This window comes from Camelus bactrianus, chromosome 18 (assembly GCF_048773025.1).
Source record: "Camelus bactrianus isolate YW-2024 breed Bactrian camel chromosome 18, ASM4877302v1, whole genome shotgun sequence".
NCBI lineage: Eukaryota > Metazoa > Chordata > Mammalia > Artiodactyla > Camelidae > Camelus > Camelus bactrianus.
This window is the reverse complement of record NC_133556.1, coordinates 40,563,532-40,587,296: the sequence shown is the minus strand read 5'-3', so window position 1 is coordinate 40,587,296 and position 23,765 is coordinate 40,563,532. Positions and strand designations below refer to the sequence as shown.

General features: G+C 40.0%; 1 long non-coding RNA gene across 1 annotated transcript in view; it reads right to left on the bottom strand.

Moving 5' to 3' along the window:
• Positions 1-901: 901 nt before the first annotated feature.
• LOC141573855 (uncharacterized) overlaps positions 902-23,765 on the bottom strand; it is a 33,387-nt gene continuing 10,523 nt past the window's right edge. The window contains exon 3 of the long non-coding RNA XR_012500183.1: positions 902-1,545. This is a non-coding gene — a long non-coding RNA (uncharacterized LOC141573855). The remainder of the gene's footprint in view (positions 1,546-23,765) is intronic.

The window sequence follows — 23,765 nt, the reverse complement described above, 5'->3', positions numbered from 1 at the left end:
TAGGTTGGCCAGGAGCAGAATGCTTTTGTGGAAGGCAAGACAGAAGAGATATCAACAGTTTCATGAGGACAGAAACTCAAAGCCAGAAATTATCTTAAAAAGCTTAGTGTGGTAGGCAGAAAAATGTTCCCCCCCAATATGTCTATGTCCTTATCACCAGAAAATAGGAAGAGGTCAGTTTCCCTGGCAAAGGGGGTCTATGGTTTCAGATGCGGTTAACGTTGCTAACCAGCCTACTCTAAGAGAGACGAGCTGGATTATAGAGGTGAGCCCATTGTAATCACCAGGGTCATTAAAGTAGGAAGAGGGAGACAGAAGAGGGGAGAGAGGAGAGGAGATTTGACCACAGGATCAGAGTCAGAGGCACACAACCATGCTGACCTTGAGAGAAGGAAAAGAGGTCACAGGCCAAGAGACGTAGGTGGCCTCTGGAAGCCAGAAAAGTCAAAGATACAGTTTCCCCTGAGGCCTTCAGAAACAGCCGTGCCAATATTTTGACTTCAGCAGGCTCCTGCGTTCAAGAACCCTACAAGGTTAAATTTGTGTTGTTTAGTGGAGACTATTTCTTTTTTCTTCCTACTACCATGTCATTTGGGGATACTTGTTACAACAGAAAGCAAATACACTAAGCTCCTTGAAATGTTCAGAAATTGCAGATAACACTGGACTGTCCACTTTGATATGGGATTGGGTTTATGTGAAAATCCAAAGGACAGTGTGACCTTTGCTAACATCTGCTTTTCTCATTTTTAGGAAGAGAACAGTAAGTCAAAACCTCTGTAGTTATTATTTTAGACAAGAGTCTCTTAAAACATTATGTAGCCCTGTGCCTTAGGACACCAAGAGAGTCTCTGTTCTTAGAAGAACATGAATTCCGTGAGATAGGGTCTTACATCTGAGTCCCACAGTGGTCTCTTATTGGCAATGAGAACTTGGGCAAATCATTTACCCTCTTTAAGCCACAGGATCTTCATTTGAAAAGGAAGATAAGAATAAGGATTGTTTGGGTGATTAAATTGTACACACACACACACATATATGTACAACATTTAATACAGTGACTAACACATACTAGGCACTCAACAAATTCCTGTTATGGATTTTTAAATGCATGTATAAAAGGAGGAGAAAGTTGCAGGAAGTTGTGGGAAAACTTAGTTCACGGCCCCAAAAAGGGCCATCTCTCAACGGGCTCTGATCAGTCAGTCCCCAGTGATGGGCTAATAAGCAGAAACTATAGCACTTGAGGATTTAATTTAAACATAAAAAGGAAGATATTTAAACATAATTATTAAACAGGAGGTATGTTTACACTGTTGGCTGGATCATCTTATCTGGAGAGCTTTAATAAGCAGAGAGTCTCCCCTGTTTTAGAGATGGGCATGCAGGAAAATTACTTGGATGGGTGGGCCGTTCTCACCCCAAGATCACATGACTTAGTACTCACGGAAGTAACACCTCTTGTATGTTATTCCAGATGGACTGTCCTCCCATGATTATTGTCAGCTGCATCATCAGTTCAAGGAGACAGCCACCTGGGTCACACTGGAATATTAGAAAGAAAATCTCATTTAAATTTTAGATAGCTCTAACATGAAATAAAGTCATTATTTTATGCCTAAAAAAATCTAAGGAACAGAGAGTAAAGACACTCTTCATTGGGCAACTAAGAGAAAACATGAAACAGGTTAGACTGTCCGAACACAAAGCTGTATTCACACGTCTTCATTTCTGTATTTTCACAGCCAATACACCAGATCTCCAGGATAAGTCACAAATCTGCCCTTAAAGAATGTGATATAGAAACACGAGGAGTAGTAGTTGAAAAACTGGAAGAAGAACACCTTCATGGCTAGGTTGTTCCCACAGTCAGTCTGGTCCTTGGGATCTCTGCAGCTAGAATAAGAAAAGTTAAGTCTGTAAAACTGTGAACAGCTTTGAGACCATAATCAAAGCCACGGACACATGAGTTAACACGCTAAATATGTATATTATATATACACAATTCACACTTTTTTCATATAAGCTGTTTTGAATTCCTTAACATAGCTACTATGTTAATTCCAACTGTACACACTGTTGTAAGAGTTTCTCCCACTATGAATGCAATATCACACAAGGCAAAAAAAAAAACAAAGTCACCTGTTCCTTAAAATTTATAAGCACAACAGTATCCAATGGGCAAGAACTGTCCTCTGTCAGGTGTAAGTTGAAAGAAAGCTACTTCTAAACATCCTGCTAAATGAAATTCTCTTGTCTCCCTGAACGGCAGGAAGGTAGGACTATTGAAGAAAACAAACAAAACACGGGGCAACTTGCTAGAAGCATTTGGGGAACATAAAACATCCTCCTAGTTCAAAATTTGAATTGGTCTTAGTGTTTTCAGAAGATGACCACTGAGCAGACAACTGGGAGAACGACCCAGCCACATGCATTGTGTGGGAAGCAGTTAACTAGGGCCGCTAAGCCGCTGGCTGGGATACAAGCCAGAGAGAAGAAACATTTGTTATAGAAGCCACAGCTGATGAGAATGGAGCTACGCTAACAGGAACAGCATGGGGGGAGGACACATAACATTGTGATTACTTGCCCTCTCCGTAACGCACAAGCAAATCTGCCACTGGAACCACGACCATCTTCCACTTATTTGCAATAAAGAGACTATTTACTTTCAACAATAGGGTACATGATCTAATGTAATTGAAATTATTATTAAGCACTGACATATTTACACAGAGCTTGGACATTCTAAAGCTTTCTTTGTCCCTTTTACTAATGCAAAGCTGCAGCTAATTCACTTCTCATATAGGCTAGAGAAAATACGTTTACACTTGAAGTTTTCTAAAGACTGTAATGTACTGGAATTGAAGTGCCTAAAAGATAAAGTCTCTGTTTTGACCTGGTTCTAAAACTGGTGTAGAAATGACCTCAGCTGCAGAAGGAGCTTAACAGACTCAGTCATCTTGATTGCCACTTTCTCATATATGGCGTTCAGGGTCACGATGATGATAAAACTGATGAGGGAAGCAGTGATGGGCGTGGCCCACCTGCACAGTCAGGTACTTCTGGATTGGGTCTCTTCCATTCAGGTTCTTGGGAAGTTCTGCTGAAAATACAATGAACACTGAAAGTCCGTAGACAATGATCCCAATAACTGAAGCAATGGTCAACAGGACCTGACAACCCAAAAGCCCAGCAGCATAAGGCTCACTAATGATCGTATTTTTACACAGAAAACTTGCCCCCAATCTATGCTTAAACAGACAACATGCACGTGCTGTAAACCTCACATAAACCTGAGAAGTGATGTAAATCGCATGTAAATGCCACAAGAGACGTGAATATCAGGCATGTTAAATTTTAGGGGAGGAGGAATGAAGGATGTCAAAAAGAATGAGTGCATCCACTAATGTAACATGCTGACAGCAGGAGCAGCTGTGTGCAGGGCATAAGGAATATATGGGAACTCCACTTTCTGTGAATTTTTCTGTAAACCTAAAACTGCACTAAAGAAGGAAGCCTGTTAAGTATATCTTTAAATGGCTGAAAATGGAGTAACTGGTGGCATGTTCTTTTGGAGACAAGTCTGTGATAGCAGAACCAATGAAAGTATCCCTTCTACATCTATAGAATTACTTAGGTTATGAACTAGTTGTAACCCAAGAAGGGGATATGCTTCCTTTCAAGGGAGAACCTATCACTGATTCAGGGGTCAGCGGGTGCTAGCTGTCATCTTCATTCTGAATAGGACCAGTGAAGCTGTGGACATGCCCTGAGGGAAATAGTGGAAGTGACAGCAGGTCTCTGCTGATGAAAGCTTCACATGCTTTTCATACTCCTTGAGATCTTAAAATGGCAGGTACTCCTACTCCCTGCATTTGCACAAGATTCATGTCCCTGATCCATTGTAGTTCTGACTGTGTGGACTCAAGGGCAACGGGAGTGTCTGAAGCATAATTTGCACGTGGCTGGTAAGGCTTCAGTTCCTCACTAGGCAGGTATTTTTCTGCCCACTGAAGAATGCACATTAAAGGTCCCATTTTTAAACTGTTTTCCTTCCATCTACCTTCTTGGTCATAGTCCAGAAGCATGTACTCATGGTCCCTGGCTGCTCCTGATGGCTGCCCCAGAGAGAAAGCTACAAAGAATGTGAATTTCAAGACTAGGTGAACCACATCATGTTATTTACAGTAACAGCGGGAGGCTGGCTTGCACCTGCAAGGGAGAGCAGAGGAAGTGTTTACAAGCCCCTCCTGGAGCCACAATCCTGCATCTGGATCCCAGCTCCGATGCTAGCTGTGGGGCCTTGTGCAAATTTCTTAAACTTCTAGGGGCTTCAATCTCCTCACCCATATAATGGGGGGATAATAATAGCAATTTATAGGACTATTGTGATGAGTCAATGATTTACTAATTGTGAAAACAATTAGAACATTAACCACAGGCATGTGAAAAACTCTACCTAAGTATTAGCTATGAATATGGTGACCAAAGTCTTAAAAAGGTGTTTTTCTTAGTTTTTAAGCCATCAGTTTGTAGAGAAAGCATTTTATTTTCTCCTCTACTCTCTTTCATCATCCTTTTCTTCACAGTAAGTCTTCATGATTGTGAAAGGAATAACTTTTTGGTGTGTGTGTGATTAAATGTGAAAATTAGTTAAGGCTGTGAAAAATGTATTATAGAAGGTATATTAAGCCTTCCTCTCTTGTACAGCACATATAGGCCATTTAAATACTATGCATTTTTAAAAAGTCTGCATAATAATTTTTTAATTATGTATTAAGTAATCTTAATAGTTAAGATTCTTTAAATGCTTACTATTGCTTCAGCACACATCTATTTTTCTAAATCCTCACAATCACCCTGTTGGGAAGGTAATATTATATCTCTTTTACAGATGAGGAAATAGAGCCACATGGAGATGATGCAATTTGCCCCAAATGAAGCAACTATTAAGTGAAAGAACTGAAATACTCAAAGAGCCCAAAGACACACTAACTGTAGAGCACTGTCTACTACATGGTCTGTGAAATCAATTGTAATTCATTTCAGAACTTTTACAAACTTGACACATTTCCATTTTTCTTCCAAGCACTTAATGGGTTCAATATTTCTTATGAAACAGGAAAGCTTTCCATTCTCCTTCCTCAAGTTTCTTCTTATTTATCATCTTTTCTGATCATAATTTTAACATTTGCTCATTAAAGAAAATTTGAAAGTACTCAGTACTGGACAGAACTGTTGTCCTGGATCTGTCCCCAGTCTTAGAAGAGGGCCCAGAATTTGCTTTAGGATAAATAACCTCCCTTTTGTTTTTAGTCCTGTGATTTAAGCTCGATTAACCCACTCTTTCTGAAGCACCAGAGGTAGATCTCAGTTGGTTTAAGACAAATAATACCCCTCATTGTATTGGCCTCGCACATGATTGGAGAATTGGCAAATAACCCAGTAAGAGCCACTATTACGTGAGGAGATACGTGCTTGTGCCCATGTGAATGATAAGCTTCCTCTATCAAGAGAGGAAGCTGCCAAAGAGACCTCTCTTGGTTTGGATGGATGATCTGGGATGCTGAGTGCCTAGAAGCAGCATGCTGAGACATCATTGGACACAGAATGAAGACAGGACAAGACCAGCCCTTGACATCATCTGGGCTACAGTATCTCTCCTTGACTGAAGCCAGACCTCAGATCTGAGGTTTTCATTTACAGGAACCAATAAATCCCATGCATCCCCATTTTTTGGGTGTTGTTTAAACACATTGGAAATTGATTTTGTCACCTACAATGAAAGGACTCCAACTCTGAAAATGAATAAAAAATAAAATAAGAAAAATGCTTCTACCTATAGACATAATTCCTTCAGAAGGGTACATTGTTTGTATATTACAAATCATTTTATATATTAATTTTATTCTCAAGCCTATTGTAAGCATAACAGTTTGACATGTCATAAAATATTTTCATGGACACACTTTTTCATGGCTGCAAACTATTCTACTTTGTGAACGTTTGGAAGAATATTTTGGCTGAGATTTTATATATATATATACATATAAAAGTATGTCTGTGACTTGCATCCGTACTGAATTTTCCCTGCCATTTTGAAATACTTCCTGATTAAAAGTTTTTCAAAGCTGAATTAGTTGATTAAAGCATATGAATATTTTTGACTCTTGATATCAACTGCCAGACTGCTTTCTAAGAAAGCTTGAGGAGTACACCAGAAATTAACACAGCATTGTAAATCAACCATACTTCACAAAAAATATCCAGTAACCTAGGCATGGGATTGGTGATCACTGGCATTTCATCCTCATAAACAGAGCTGTGTCACTTGAGAGGTGGAAAACTACATCATTTTGATGTGCACTGAGTGAATTATCATTGGAGTGTGACATCTATTTTTCCTTTGTGAATGTGTGTCCATTTTCTCTGCCTTCTACTCTCCTGAGATTTTTTGATGTTACCTTTGAAGTAATCTGAACTCTCTATGTATTGAAGGAATTAGCCCCTTGTTGGATTTGTAAACAAATAACATCCTCTGGTGTTTTGTTTAAAATTAGGATGCTACTGATGCATGGAAATCTTTGTATACTTTCCTCAGAAACTTGCTGTTCACCTAGAGTTTGTGTAAACATCCATATTTATTTCTAGTTTTTTTCTAATTGTGTTACTTTTTAAGTGTTTCTGGAATTTATCACAATATATGGTTCACTGTATGATTTCAATCTTTTCTTTTCCCCCCAAGTAGCTAACGAGTGTTCCATTCACTGAATAACCTTTATTTATCTCCCTGATTTGTAATGCCTTCCATCTCTTATATTAAATTAATATTGATATCAGAGCCCATATCTGGACTTCATGTCCTATTTTCTAATCTGGTTATTCTTGAACTACTAAAAGTCTCATTATCTTATTAATTATTATATTACTAATATGATTTTATTCACAATAAACCCCAAATCAATTTTATAACTTCTGATATTTTGGAGATATGATCTTTTAATCTAGAATCATGTGATTAAAGCATCTTTTATATCTTTCAGTAGTTTTTACTTTTATTTTTTGATAGTTCCTACTATCCTATTCTTAGGTTATTCTTAGATATTTTACCTTGGAATTTACTCTTGGAAAATTTTAGAAATCTTAATGCCTCCATCTGGTCTCTTAATCAGACCCTGGAGAATCCTAAACCACTGATCTGATTTGAACAAATGAGGTGAAAAGAATTGGGGGAAGCACTGTGAGCAGAAGAGACTGTGGAACCTACAGAGTGGCGCCCTGCATTGGCTCAGATGTTCTCTGGAAAAAGTTTTCTCTATGAGACTTCATAGTTCCCAGCTTTTCAGTTTTCTCAGGATTTCACATTAGATTTTAAAAAGTCTGTGGCAGGTTCTTACCCAGAAAAAGAGCACTTGCACAAAGGGTTATATGTATAAACTTTCCCCAGGTGGTAAATGGAAAACTCTCTTCTTCCTAATTAAAAAAACAAGTTAAGTCAATCAAGGGATTACATCAATGAAATGACTTTTCTCCTAATTGGTCAATAAATCCTAAATATAATTTAAAAAAAATAATTTTCAGACATAGCCTCATTATTTGTAATTGCATGGGTTTTTTTCCTTTTTTTGTTCTTTTCTTTTCTGTTAACGATGTCAAACAAACAACAAAATACGTACAGTGTTCATTTTAATACTGTTTTTTGAAAATGCATATGTGAACAGTAAACTGTTTCCCTGCCATGGTCTGAGATTGGGGGTCTGGGTACCTGACGAGGCCAAGCTGTAAAGCTCTACTCCTGAGCTTGCCTTAGATTTCAGAAGTGACGGTAGTGACAGCATAGAGTCCGTGCAGGACAGAATGTTTCACAGGTGTCGGCAGCTAACTGGTCTCCACTGTGTGTTTCTTGGTTGAGCTTTATGTGTTAATTAGCTACAACTATGAAGTTTTAGAGTTTACATTTTAGAGTTTATATTTCGAATTTTTTTAAGAGATGAAATCAGTAAGAATCAAGGTTTACCTGGATTATAAAAACAGATATAGTATACTAATAGCTGTCCCTAATTACATGGCCCTTCCTCTGTGCCAGGAAGTCTTCCAAGTAGATTCTGTACATTACTTCGACCAGTCATTGCCACAGTCATGAAGAAGCAACACTCTTATTTTTATTTTATAGGAAACTATGGCACAGAGAAGTTAAGTTGTCCAAGATCACTCAGGAAGCAAGCTGCTGTGTTCAAATATGAATTTAGGCATCTTCATTCCCAAGCTCTCACTACCACAACGCTGGCCTCTCTAAACAATGGAGCATACTTTTGCAAGTAAAGTAAAATGCTTCAATTAAAAAACTAAACAAAAAAATATTAGGCAATTTTTTAAATAAGGAAGAACGATAAAGTGAAATGAGTTTTCATCTTCAATTTTTCAACAAGCATGTTCTAATGAAAATTTAAACTTATTAGCTGGCAATTTTAAATTTAAAATTGGCAGTTTAAATGACCAAAAAACTTTTCTTCAGTATTTTTTGTATGCTGCCAATATGATACGTTTTTGTTTTTCAGGACTCAAAAGCATTATGAACATCTAATTTTGTCTAAGTTTCAGCTTTCAACTCTGAATGTACAGTCTTTTACCAACATATGCTTTGACCCCCATCTTCAGTTGTAAACAATGGGAAATATTCATAATGGGGATTATTAGAAGCTTATTACATTGTAAAAGACAAATGTCACTTTCTATTGGTAGCTGAACCTCATTTTTTTCCATTTATAAAAAGAGGAGTTTTACCTGCTCCCTCCAGAACTTTTCAGTGCCAACATTCTGTAGATCTGTGATTCAATTTATTAAATCTATAGTTGGAGACATTTTCAGATGCTCCTAGTAAAAGCATTTTCTTTCCAAGAGTTATTCATGTTCACAACATACTGTCCTGCTGCTGCTGACTGCAAGTACCATCAGCTCTAAATTATCTCAGCTGATGGAAAGAAGCAATCATACAGATGACTCAAAAAATCATCTTTTCATAGCTCTGGAATGTTGATACAAAGATATATAGTTTTATATTTTTAATTTTGCAGCAGGAGTGGCGGCAATAAATTTACATTTCCAATTATATAAAATGCCTAGCTCAAACACTGCTCAAACTCTGATGGCATCTCAACAAATGTTTCCCTGCTTCTCCTACCCTTTCTCTGACTTTAGGATGAGAGCCATGCTGCTTTGTGCACATCCCAACCGGAAGTGGGAGCAGTGACCGGGACTTAGTTAAAGACAATAGGGCACCTAGACTACGATGAAAAGGAGGCGGCAATAATGAAGGCACATGTGAAAAAATGGGAGTCAACTATAAAAACCAATGTGTCTTTCCTCCTACATCTATGTCATAGCAGCTAATTTATATTTTGCATTTATTTATTGGTGTTATGAAAGGATAAAAGTCAATGCCTCTTTTCTTATACACTTATACCAGACTTTTTCTTTTCCCCCTTTTTACTGTTACTATGAATGAAGGACCACACTTCTCTTCTGTGTACACCATTCCAGGCAGTGCTCCTTCAACTTGGCTGCACATTAGAATAACCAGAGGAGCTTTAAAAACTTCCCTATGCCAGAATGCACCCCTGGCCACTAAGTACCATCCGAGTTAGCAGTGATGGAATCCAGGCACCAACATTTTTTAAGGTCCCCTGGTGATTCCAACATGCAGCCAAGGCTGACAAGCCCAGAAGTAAACAGACTAAAGTGCATCTAAACAGCGCCCGCTTTTCCTGGGTAATCTCATCTGTTTCCACGTGGGGACACCGCGCCTCCTATTCTGGCTGGACTTGTTCTTCCTGCTCAACCGTGTCCCATTTGTACTCAAGTTCTGCCTGGCGCCGCTTCCAGAACTCCAGAAGTAAGGTGACTAACAGAGAGAGAGAACAGCAGAATGTGGATCTTCAGTGATGACTGATGCTTCAGAAACCTGTACTTAATATTTATTACCTTTAACACTTTGGTAAACGGTTAATAAAATCACATTTATTTATAGGCGATACTAAAGAGAAACATGAGTTAATGCCTTTTTTTTAAGAAAAAAGAAAATGTAGATTATTTATTGAACTTCTGGAAACAGACTAGCTCTCTAGCTCATGAAAAAGGTATTAACGTGATGGTCAGACGCAGGTGACTGTGTCTGATGCTAAAGTACCTGCTACCTGCACATTATGCCCACTAAAAACACAAATATCAGGGGGATGGGTATAGCTTAGTGGTAGAGCACGTGCTAAGCATGTACAAGGTCCTGGGTTCAACCCCAGTACCTCCATTAAAAAAGAAAATTAAAAAAAGTAAAAGTAACTGTCACAATTTAAAAGCAGTGCACGGTCCACCCTCCAAGCCTTCTCCTCACATCCCTGTCTCTTCTGTCCAAAGGACCTGAGGGTGGGGAAGGGGATAACAATGCTTTAATAACCCTTGCATTTCTATTTTCCACCACCCCAGTCACACAAAATTAAAATAATATTCTTAAATATGGAAAACTGCCATTTTCCTCAATCTTCGGTAAAGTAATTTTTAGAAATCGTCAATCTGTTTTAAGACTCGTAACTTCAAATAGTAGACAAAAACAACATGAAATGTTTATTGAAAAATGTGGCCTCAGGGTAAATCCCCTAAGCCCTTCTTCCAACCAGACTGTTACCCCTAGGCCCTAACTCTAGAGAAATTCCAGAATAACCACTGTTCCCTCCACCATTATATCTGAGTCTCTACCATGCTCTGAGAATAAAGAGAAAAAAGACACAGTCCCTGCTTCTGGGAGCTTCTAGGTGCACAGGACTCATCATGAAATGATGGCTGAGGAGGCGTGTTAAGAGGGCTTGGATAACATTCAGCAGTTGGTGCTCGGGGCAGAGAGCCGGAACTGTATCCAAGGCTCTCCCAGAGGAGGGAAACACTGTGGTGAGTTCTGAGATGCCCTAGAAGTGATCAGGTGAAGGTATAATGTTAAGGCCATTTCTCCCTGGGGAGCTGCACATGCAAAGGAGGGAGGCCAAAGAGAGCCAGGTCACTTCCAGGAACTGCAAATAGTCTAGAAGTGATCACAGGGTGTGGGAGGCAGGTGAGGCAACCAGGTGGAGAGATCACAGGTGCACATCACACAGGACTCTGTGTGCCTCCAAGGTAGAGGAGACATGCAAAGTGATCTAGAAAGAGACAAGATAGGGGCAGGGAGACCTATTGGCAGGTTCATGTGAAGGCCTGCTGAGGCCCTGCCAGGAGGAGAGAGAAGAAAACATTTCAGCAGGTGGACGGATTGGCCACAGGTGTGATGGAAGGGCAGGAAGAGGTCAAAGATGCCGGCCAGCTTTCTGGCTTTGGCAGTGTCCTAAGTTATAGTGCCATTTCCTAAAACAAGAAGGGCAGGAAGAGGGGCAAGTCGTGAGAGGAGACAACTGATTCAGTTCTGGCTGGGTGCCTGTGGGCTCCAGGAGAGATGTCCAGTAGGCAAATAAAAGTCTAGAAATCGGGAGAAAGTTCTAGCCTGAGCCAAGTAATTTCCCTGCTTCAAGAGGCTAATGGGTGTGAGTGGACAAGCTCACGAGAAGAGTTGTAGAGGGCTAGCTTTCACCCTCCTGCACATGGGAAGCATCTGGGAGCCTTTATAACATAGTGTGCCCCAGCTTGGAGTGGGGCCTTTGTACTGTTTTTTGTTTTTTAAATACTTTCCTTTTTTGGGTGGGTAGTTAGCTTTATTTATTTTAATGGAGGTACTTGGAAATGAACCCAGGACCTCTTGCATGCTAAGCAAGTGCTCAACCACTAAGCCATACACTCCCCACCTTTTTTTTGTTTTTAGACATTGGCTCTACTGAGCAGTCAGTGTTGAGAATTAACCTGTAGAGAGCAGAGAGCCTTGGGGGTAGAGATCAAGGAGAAGCTGCCCAGAGCCCTGCAGACTCCACCAGGGGCAGCCGGAGATGCAGGGAGCCTCGGATGGGCTGTGAGGAACGTGAACTCAACACTCCCCAATGACAAGCATGTTTCAAGCACCCACTTCCCAGCAGTGTTTGTTCTGACTTTACTACTTTTCCAGTAATACTGGGTGAGAATAGAAATAATCTGGACACAGGGATCAAATTCCAATGCTGGTTCTGACCATTCTTAGCTGCGTGATTACTGATTAAAAGGTTACCCGTCTGGCACGTGTAAACTGGGGGACCTAGAACAGTGCTCGTGGGCTGCTGTGAGTGTAATGAAATGACAACTATAAAGGCAATCCTGACTCTCAGAGGTAATTGCTACTATTGTCCCCATTTGGGACACCAAGAAACAGAGTCACAGAAAGCTTCAAACATTTGCCCAAGATGAAGGTTAGGTCAGGAATCAAGCCAATGACTTCGTGGATCCCGAGCCCAGGATCTTCTTACGAATAACACGGCACTGCCCAGGCTCCCTGCTCCAAAACCCGCCTCCCTTTGGCTCATATCCATGGGGCCTGCGCTGCACAGATGTCACTGCCTGCCTGCCGGCCCGTTGTCTGACCAAGGCACTGCTCCCTCCATCTCACACACAGCTTCCTTGGGCACACCAACCCTCACGAGGCCATTGCTGTGGGTACTCAGATGTCTACTCGGAAACGCAGGTGGCAGCCCAGCTTTTTGCTATAGATGCTGCTGTCAGTGGAGGCAAAGAGCTCACAGTGGTTGGCGGAGGCCACTTCTGGTATCCTCCTTGGCTGGAGAGCTGGATGGAATCCAGTTTCCCTCTGCAACTTAGACATCCAGCATGAGAGTTATGTAAGGCCATCTGGCCTCTCAACATAGAAATGATGCCCCTGCAGTCGTAGTTAACATTGTAATCCCCTGGCTCCACCAGGGAGCAGAGGCCATGGCCTGTGGTCCACCAAGTTTTGTTTCCTTGCACAACAGCTACAAAGGGGTGAGTTAACACCGGACCAGAAAATCTACAAAGCCCTCGTGTACTAATTCCTGACACTTGCAGGTCACCCAAATACCCCAGATCCTCCAAGTAAACAACTAGAAAGAGGAACTGAGCTGGCTCGTCTGTCAGATCCCTGATGGCAGGACGGATTTGGCCTCTCCTGCTCTCGGGATGATCCGTTCTCCTTCTGTGTGCCCTTCCCCGAGTGAAGGAGACAGTTCTTTGTTTATGGGCTATGGAGTATTTGTGGCTGTCTAACCAGAACCTTCAAAACTAGAGCTCTTGTTGAGAATGGAAGTATGGCACCCGCGTCTCATGAGCTCAGCTACCGAACAGCCTCATCTAGCCAAGACTGTGGCCAACACCAGGGGTCCACGCTGTTGAGTGTTGGGTCTGGAGAGCAATGCCTCCACCACTGAGAAGCTGCCCCACCACTTGTGCCCTTGTCCCCATCCAGGGGGAGGTGACGCATCCATGGGGTGAAAGCCTTGAGGGCACTAGGTGACTGTGGACCAAGCTGTGAATGGCTGGTCCTGCCCCCCAAGTGACCCATGTTACCCTCACATGCAGAAAATCCCCAAAGAGACCCCTGCTTGAGGGAATGGGTCACCTATAAGCCAACTGTCCTCCGGCCGCCTAAGAAGCAACACAGTATACACAGTGAGCCACCCACTCACTACAGTATCCAAGGCTCACAGTTCCCTCATGTGACACCATGTACCCCCAGCAAAAAGAAGACCGTTACTTTGTAATTGACTTGAGAATTCTACTGCCAACACTGCCTTCCACCTTCCACTTATGAAGTTCTTTCCGCTGTGTCCCCTGCTCTGCAATTGTGCAATCAGTCCAGAGTTCCCTCATGAGAAAGGAAGGAAGGGGACGGGCAAATCCAATAAAGGAATGGCACAGCCTTTAGCACCAAGATGGTGGAAAAGTCAACTCCCAGTAGATCTTGAGCTTCAATACACACTCACCGAAATACAGCAGGATGTTAAATGGCACTCCCACAGGTCCCAGGACAGGTTCAAGGCTGACCATAAAATGTCAAAGGGTGAGTGGTGGCCCAATTTCTGGGAATCCCAACACCTTTCCCAAAGCAGTTGGAATATTCCTCCCACTTATTAGCATATGAAGATACTGAGTGCATAAAATCTAACAATCCCACACCTCGTGGTTGCTCTCTCTGCTGAGATAGACAGCCCACACACTGTCTGTGGAGCGTGTATCTACTTTTACTTTAAACTGGAGCACCCAACCCCCATGCCTCATGGCCTTTCTGTTGCCTTCTGAAACAGCCCACTCTGTCTATGATGTATATATCTCTCTGAATAAATCTACTTTTACTGAACTGTGGCTCTCGAATTCGTTGCTGGGCAAACCAAGGACCCACACTTGGTGAGGTGCATCCCAGGGACCCAAATATGACCTGGGATATGGCCATCCTCTCCCCCACATTTTCCTGTATCATACATTCCCTCCCAAAGGATCTCACCTTGTGCACTCCAAAATAGACAGCACTCATGTGTCCTGACCAGGATCTGCTCCTGTGTGTATCATTTCTTATTTCCACTAGAACATCAACTTCAGGAGGACAGGGATTTGGTTCTGTTCACAAAGGAAGCACCAGCACATCACAGGTGCTGGAGAAGTATAAGCTGCATGAATGAGCTGTGGGAAGTCCTGGGATTTCCACCTGGAACTCCTAGCCTCTTGGGTCCCAGCTGACTACAGGTGCTCCCTGCTACTCATGGCTGACCTCTTGCCACCACTCTCTGCTCTGCCGTCACCTGAGCCGGGATGAGCTGAGATGGGCACACACCCCGGAGAGCATGGCACATGGTTCATGCCGTTGCATCACACTCGCCCCTTGACTGTTAGAGGTTACTTAGGATGGTCAAACTGAAGGCAGCACCATGTGCACCGCCCTACCCCACAACTCACTTGAAGCACCAGGACTGCACACAGGGGAAACGCTGGCCCTTTGCAACCTAAGGAGAGGGACTATGGGTGAGAAGAGGGTCTCTGTCAACTAACAGTCTCTTTACAAGCCCAGTCTTAGGAAAGCTCTTTAAAGATACTTTTTGTATCTTCCTTGTGTTTCTGTAATCCCTCTAGATTTTGTCATTTTAATCTACACATCAGAAATACAGATATTCTTGAAATCTCTATTGATTTTCAATGAAGAAAATCCTCAATTTCCTACACTGCTAAGAAAATTACTGCACATTATTTAAAAAAAGCAGCTTCCTTTCATGACTTCCTATCTTCAAACACCTAATTTCACAAGAATCAGTGAAGCAGGACATGAAAATCATGCTGTGCTTTATCACCTACAGGTGGGCAGGGATGAAATGAATGAGTACTGATCTCATGAGACAGGAAGGCTGGGGCTGTATTATTCCAGCTACAGATGGAAGGGTCCATATCTGTGAGGGTGAGGAAGGACCAAGGATGAGAAACCAACATTTTCTAACCCATTTCTCTTTTTCAGAGTCCCAGACAAAACAGTGTGATTGTATCAACTAAAACAAGAATATCTGCACCCTTCTAAATGCACGCTACAACTTTACTACTACACACTGCACTCTGTCACTGACTTAAAGGCTGATGACAGCCAAGAAATTTGCAGGGATCTTATTCTGTGCTCATCCCTTTTTGTCTTTGGGACCTCAGGATATTTGCCTCCTCTCCCTGATTGTCATTTTCCTCATCCTTCAAATGGGAGTGTAACAGTCATTCATTTGCTCAGGGTCTATTCGACAACTGGAGACGGCTTATGAAAACAACAACAACAAAAAAAGCAAAACAGCAATTCTGATCTGTGCTGTCTTCCTCCTCCTCCCTGAACATGAATGGCATCTTTCACTGAATCCCAAACTTAAGGAGTAGTTCTGATGAGGAAGTCACAGGACTGCCGTGTAACCGAGAAATGACCTGGTGAAAAAGAATGAGTTGCCAGCAAATCCTCAAAACCCATAAGGGTGGAAACCCTGGGAGCTACAGGCATGGGTGGGAGTTCCTTAGTACCCCATTTCACAAATGGGGAGAACTTTGCAGGGTCCATGAAAGACACAGATAGCCCAGTAAAACCACACCATGTTTTGGAGTACACCAGGGCCACATTGATGCTGACCTGTACTTCTTCGTGTCCCAGAGCAAGAGCCCTGGGCAGGGGTGACTGTGCTTGAGGCTGGACAAGAACTTTCTGTTCTGTCTCTTTTGCTCTCTCTCTTCCTGCAATAAAACAACTGGTAGGACTCTGGTGGGGAGCAATATACCCACATTCTCTGGCAAGCCACACACCAGGCAGCTCTAGCTGATCTGAGAGAGGACTCTTCAATGAACATATATACACCAAAGTCAGGCAGAAGGCTGCCTGTGACCTTGGGAATCCAAACCAGCTTGTCCTCTTAATCAGGATATTAGACATCTAAAGAAAGTGTGCACCAGACGAAGACGATACATTAGACAGCGTTGGTGGTTATGGCCAGCAGTATCTAAGGACAAGTCATACTCTGGCAGATGGGAGCATTTTGGTTGTTTTAAGAGTTTGCTACTGAAGGGCTGGGACATTTCATTGGGCCTTGAATCTCCAGACCTCTTTACTCACAAAGGCAGACAAGTTAGGTGAGCCAGCTCAGCCTTTATTCCAACTTCCTAACCAAAATGCTATGAGGTTGAAAATATATTTCTCAGACTCTTCTGCAACAAGGGTTCCAGATGTGGCTTTAAAAATGCCCATCAGAGATTGAGATTTGCAAATATTAACTACTATATATAAAAATAGCTAAAAAAATAAATTTCTTCTGTATAGCACAGGGAACTATATTTAATATCTTGTAATAACTTTTAATGAAAAATAATATGGAAAGGAATTCATACATATATATGTGTATATGAATGACTGGAACATCGTGCTGTACATCGGAAATTGACACATTGTAACTGACTATACTTCAAATAAAAAAAAATATATATATATAATGCCCATCAGCAGCTTCTGAGTGTCACTTAAAGCAGAAACCCAGATGAATGGAGGCAAAGGTGGGTGGAGGAGCTACGTTATTTTGCTGGGGTGGATGCAGCGGGCATGGCAGAGATCTAGAAGGAATGCTCACAACAGCCACTTACTGATCTGCAAGTGAGTTTGGGTAATAGATTCCTGAAATCCTCCCCACCCCTCCTGATGAGCCAGGTGTCTCGCGTTTCTCTGGAAATCACTAGGCACAGCCTGGGACTCAAAGGTAAAAATTATAAACTGCAGTAAGGTAGCGAAGAGGCTGGCAGGACGTGTTGGACAAAAGTAGGTCAGAATCAACAAAGAATGGGGAGGGGATACAACGTGGGCTGAGGACCCTGACTACAGTTGTGGATTGTCTGTGTTAAGGATTCTGAGTCAGTATGAGTAGATGGATTGGTGTGGACTAAAATGGTGGCCATTGTTCAGATAAATATGTGATTTGGACTTTATTTATTAGAAGAGGGATTTTTTTCCCCCTTCAACATTGATCATTTCTAGGGAGCAGAAAAATACTCTGCCACACAACATCTAAGTGCAAAAGAGATGCTACTGGATGGTGGTGGTGTGAAAAATTTCAGTCCCGCAGTTCCAAGGTTTCCTTAATGAGGTTCACAGCAGTTGGTACTTAAAATAAAATAAGGTACTTATAATAAAGACATCATCATATGTACATATCCTTAAAGATACACATATGGTGCTATAAGTGGTCCTGAAATGTGTTCTACATTCTAAAATCCAATGAAATAAAATCAGTAGCTCAATATGCCTCTCGGCTCTATAAACATGATGTAGCTAATGATCACAGAAAACAAGATCAGCTAGTAAATTTGAAATTTGTCTTTTCCAGTGTCAAAGATAATATTTTTTGCTTTACTTAAAAAGCATTTTTTTAATTAGGACTGTCAGTGTCCATTGGTATATGGGGTTCAGTAGATATGTTCAGATGTTCTAGACAGTGAATCAGAGCAAAGACTGAGGTTTAGACAGTAGTTAAATGCCTCACCCGTGTAATCAGCATCCACATATTGCTATACTGAAAATCCTTAAAACTGAGAACTTCATTAAAACAACTAAAAGAAAGGGAAAAAAATAGCCACAGACTAGTGGAAGATTTGTAAGTGTAAAAATGACAAAGGGCTATTCATGAGCATATTCTTAAAAACCCCTACACTTTAATAAGTAAAACAACAAACGGACAACAGGTTGCACACTTCTCCCTGTAGGAGAAGCCATGCAGATGGACTCTTATGTGAATGGGGCTGGAGCTGTAGAATTAGTTACTCTTGCAAGTAACTCAGTTAAAAACAAATGCAAATGGGATACACTTCTACAATATCTGAGTAAAAATCTTGGAAAACTTACTCCTCTGTTAAGCAATGACAATGGCAAAATTTGTCAAAATTAACCTCTGCAGAACTCTGGAAATTTAACCAAGGCTTCCAGCAATACGGGGAATGTTTATTTGAGAAAAAATAACAGCTAAATCTCCATAAAGATAGTCAGTTTTGTCATATCGTAACTTGATCTACCCCCATCCCCGTATCCTCACCTAAATGGTGGCCTTTAAAAGCAACAGTCTCACAATCAAGGAAGGGGCAGAAGTGATTTGAAGTTACCCAAAAAATCCGCCCCCAGAGAGCTGTCACTAATTCACCTATCTCAAACTCATGCTGTGCAAACAGCCTGTCCCCAGAGTGTTTGTGGAAAACAATCAGCAGTGAGTAACTTTACAACTGCCTGATGCAGTGGTACCAGTACAGGCTAATTAGATGCTGACTAGGAAACTTAGAAGGCAAAATTGAGTTTTGAGACTTTCTGGGGGTGGAGGTAGGGTTAAATAGCTCCAGAAAATTCTGAGAATTGTAGAAGGCCGTACACATGTGTGGCACATGGCAAGGAAAGATCTGAGAAAATCTTAAGCCTTCAACTCTGGCTGAACTTGAGGTTCTGCATAAGCAAGAACTAAAGGCTACAGAATAGCTGCAGACTGCCTGCCGGTGCTTAGGGCATCCCTCAGCACACAGGCACACAGCCACCTGGCAACAGCTCAAACGATTGGCTCCAGGCATTGAAAGAATTCACTGTCCAATCATTATTACAGTGATGACAACTAGGCTTTCTGCACACATACAGATCTCATGGCCATGCATGATAAAGAATACAGACTTTACAGAATTTGTTCAGGAAAGTAACTAAATAAATAGCTGCAGCAGCAATGACAATGGAAACAACGATAAACCCTGGAGATGAGGAAAATCTGGCTTTCAGATCTGCCATATTGTAATATTTTAAATGTCCACTTTTCAACAGAAAATTACAAGATGTACAAAGAAACAGAAAAGTTTGGCCATAACACAGGGGAGAAAGTAGTCAATAGAAACTCCCTGAGGAAACCCAGGCACTGGACTTACTAGACAAAGACATAAATAAGGAATTACACATATGATCAAAGAGCTAATCAAAACCATGCCTAAAGAATTTAAGTATGTGAACATCTCATTGTACAGAAAATATCAATAGATAAAATTTACATTAAAAACCAACTGGACATTCTAGAGATACAAATATAATGACTAAAATGAAAAATTCAATAAGAGATTTCTCTGTAGATATGAACTTGTTGAAGAAAAAGTCAGTTAATTTAAAACTACTGAGATTATCCAGTCTGTGGAACAGAAAGAAAAAGGAATGAAAAAAAATGAACACTGTGTCAGAGATAGGTTGGACACCATCAACAATACCAATACACATATAATGTGAGCGCCAGAAGGAAGGAGAGAAAAAAAGGGGTAGAAAAAGTATATAAAGAAATAATGGCTGAAAACTTCCCAAATTTGATGAAAACATTAATTTGTACATCCCAGCAGCTCAACAAACTCCACGTGGTATAAACATAGAGACATCGAAAATAGGCATATCAGACTAAGAGTGTCAAAAGAGAAGAAGAAAGAATCTTGACAGCAGAAAGAGAAAAGAGGCTCAACATATTCAAAGGCTCCTCAGTAAGACAGTTGATTTCTCATCAAAAACCATGGAGACCAGAAGGCAGTGGGATGGTATCGTCAAAGTGATAAAAGGAAAATACTGTCACCAAGTATTTTATAGCCAGCAAAATGATTCTTCAAAAAAAAAAAAAGAAGAAATTAACACACTCCTACAAAATCTGAAAGGATCCATTGCTAGCAGGCCTGCCCTACAAGAAATACTAAGGATAGTCCAGCAGGTGTAAATGAAAAGACACTCACCTGAAAAATAAAGAGCACTACTACATGAGTAAGAAAATAAAACAGTATAAATACAGTATTACATGTACGTGTTTTCTTCTATTTGATGTAAAAGACAACTACATAAAACAATACTTATGAAACAGTGTAAATGCACTTATAAATGCATAAAGGTGTAACTTGTATGACAGTGACAGCATGAGGAGGGGGAGGGAAAAGATTGATACCAAAGCAAAGTTTTTGTGTACTATTGAAATTAAGTTGGCATTCATGTGAACTAGATTGTTTAAAACAAGATGTTAATAATAATTTCCAGGGCAATGGAGGAGAAGGAGGAGGAGGAAGAGGAGGAGGAGAAGGAGAAGAAAAAGATAAAATAAACAACAAATTAAAATGGCACACTTGAAAATGCCTACTTTGTACAAAAAAGTGTAGTAATAGAGCATTGGGGAAATAAAAAGACATATAGAAAGCAGATAGCAGATGTAACTTCAACCTGATTAGAAATTACATTAATGTAAATGAATTAAATATTCTAATCAAAATAGTAAAGGCAGAAATAAATGGAATAGAGAATAGATGAAGAACAGATAATAATCAACAAAAAGAAAAGTTGGTTCTTTGAAAAGATCAAGAAAATTGACAAATTTTTAGCTAGTACTGAACAAAAAAAGAGAGAAGGTTCAAATTACTAAGATGAGAAATGAAAGGAAGGATGTCACTACTGCCCTTACAAAAATAACAAGGAATATAAGGGAATACCATGAATACTTGTATAGCCAATAAATGAGATAATCTAGATGAAATGGATAAATTCCTAGAAGGATATGTGACTAAATCTAATTCAAGGAGAGATAGAAATCTCAAATAATCCTACAATAAGTAGTGACTGAAATAGTAATCCAAAACATTCCCACAAGGAAATGCTAGGCCCGTATGGCTTTGCTGGTGAATTCCATCAACTACTTAAAGAAAAAACAAAAACAAAAAACAAACAAACAAAAAAATGCTTCACAAACTCGTCTAAAAATAAAGAGGTGGGCACACTTCCCAATTAATTCAATGACACGAGTATCACACTGATACCAAAACCAGACAAAGGCATCACAAGAAAACTAAAGACTAACTCTTATGGATATAAATGCAAAAGTCCTCAACAGAATACAAGCAAATCCAATCCAGTAACATATAAAATAGACCACAATTCAGTGGGATGTATCCAGGTATGCAAAGGCACTTCAACATACAAAAGTCAATTCATGTAATATGCCATATTAATAGAATAATAGATAAAAACTAGGAATAGAAGAGATGTTCCTCAACTTGACAGAGAATATCTATGAAAAACCTGGAGCAAAGATCATACATAATGGTGAAAGGCTGAATTATTTCCTCCCCAAATCAACATTGCACTAGAGGTTCTAGTCAAAGCAAATAGACAAAGAAAATAAAGCCTCTAGATTAGAAAGAAAGAAATAAAACTATTTCAATTCCAGATGACATGATATTATACATTGAAATCACAAGGAATCCACAAAGAAAAAAGAGAGAGAGAGAAAAAAAAACTATTAGAATTAACAACATAGTTTGACCAAAATTGTAAGACACAAATCAATATATAAAAAAGTAATTATATTTCTATACAACAGCAGTGAATAATCTAAAAATAAAATGTAGGAAACATTTTCATTTACAATAGCATCAAAAAGAATAAAATACTTAGGAATATTAAGAAAAATATGTGAAAACTGAGGAAAATGTCTGAAACTTGTATATTGAAAACTAAAATACTAGTGATGGAAGTTAAAAATGACCTAAAATAAATGGAAAGCTCTTCTGTGTTCATGGATCAGAAGCCTTATTATTGTTAAGATGGCATTTGTCCTCAAAATGACCTATAGATTCAATGCAAATCTGGCTTTTTGGGAGAAATGAGCAAACTGTTCCTAAAACTATGGAAATGCAAGATACCCAGAATAGTCAAAACAATCTTGAAATAGAACAAAGTTTTGAAGTTTCCAAATTCAAAACTCAGTAACAAAATGGTAATCCATACAGTGTGGTACTTGCATAAAGGACACACAAACAGATTGAGAGAAAAGAACTGAGAGTCCATAAACAAACTCTTACATGTAGCCAGTTAATTTTTCATAAAGGTTCCATGACAATCCAATGGGGAAAAAGTAATTTTTACAAAAATGATGCTGGGACACCTGAACATACACCTGAAAGAAAGAAAACTGAACTTTTATCTTAACACCATTTATGAAAATTAACTCAAAATAAATCACAGACCTGAAATTATAAAACTTTTAGAAAATGAACAATGAGAAAATCTTCAGGATTTTGAAGTACAAATACTTCTAAGATATGACAGCAAAAGCACAAACAACAAAAGAAAATATATCAAGTAAACTGTACTTCAGTAAAATTAAACACTTCTGTGCTTCAAAGGACTTCATCAAGAAAGTAAGAAGACAATCCACAGAATGGGTGAAAATATTTCCAATATTTTCCCTGATAAGGGACTTTTTATCCAGAATAGACAAAGGAGACTTAAAACATGACAATACAAAGACAAATACAATTAAAATGGGCAAAGAGTTTGAATAGATGTTTCTCCAAAGAACACATACGAATGGGAAATAAGCACATAAAAAGATTTTCAACATCAGTAGGCATTAGGGAAACAGAAATCAAAAGCACAATGACATGCCACTTCATACCAAATAGGATGACAAATATATATGATATATGATATATAAATATGTATCTATAAACCCGGTAATAAAAAGTGTTGATGAGGATGTGGAGAAACTGTACTCCTCATACATTACTACTGGAAATATAAAATGGTGCAGTCACTTTAAAAACTACTTTAGCAATTCCTCAAAATGTTAAAAGTAGAATACATCCCAGCAATTCCACTTTTTGATATATCCTGAGAAGAACTGAAAATATGTGTTCACACAAAAACTTGTCCATGAGCATTTACAGCAGAATTATTCATCATCAACTGATGGATGGATAAGCAAAGTGGTGTATTTATAACAATGGCATATTATTTGAACACAAAAAGGACTTTGGGTACTAATATATGCTACACCATGGATGAGCCTTGACAACGTCACATTAAATGAAAGACGACAATCAAAAAAGGCAGCATACTGTATGGTTCTATTATATGAAATGTCCAGAACAGGCAAATCCGTAGAGACAGAAAGTAGAGTGGTGGCTGCTGGGGTCTAAGGGAATGGAAGTTTAGGGAGTGACTTACTAAAGGGTACTGGTTCCTTTTGGGAGTGATGGCTACAAAACCCTGAAATGTACTTAAAACACTAATGCACAATTTCAAAGGCTGCATTTTATGGTATGTGAATTATATCTCCATAAAGCTGTTACTTTTGAAGCTGAGCCCACATATGGAGCAACTGGCCCAGCACTGACTGCAGCATCTGGAGGGGGAGTGACCCACCCACCCACCACAAAGGGGAGGATCACCTGACCCAGTGTTGGAGGGGTGCAATCTTCTTGCCGACAGACACTGTGAGCAGCACAGACAAGGGGGCAAACAGAGCAAGGTGAGTTTGTGAAAC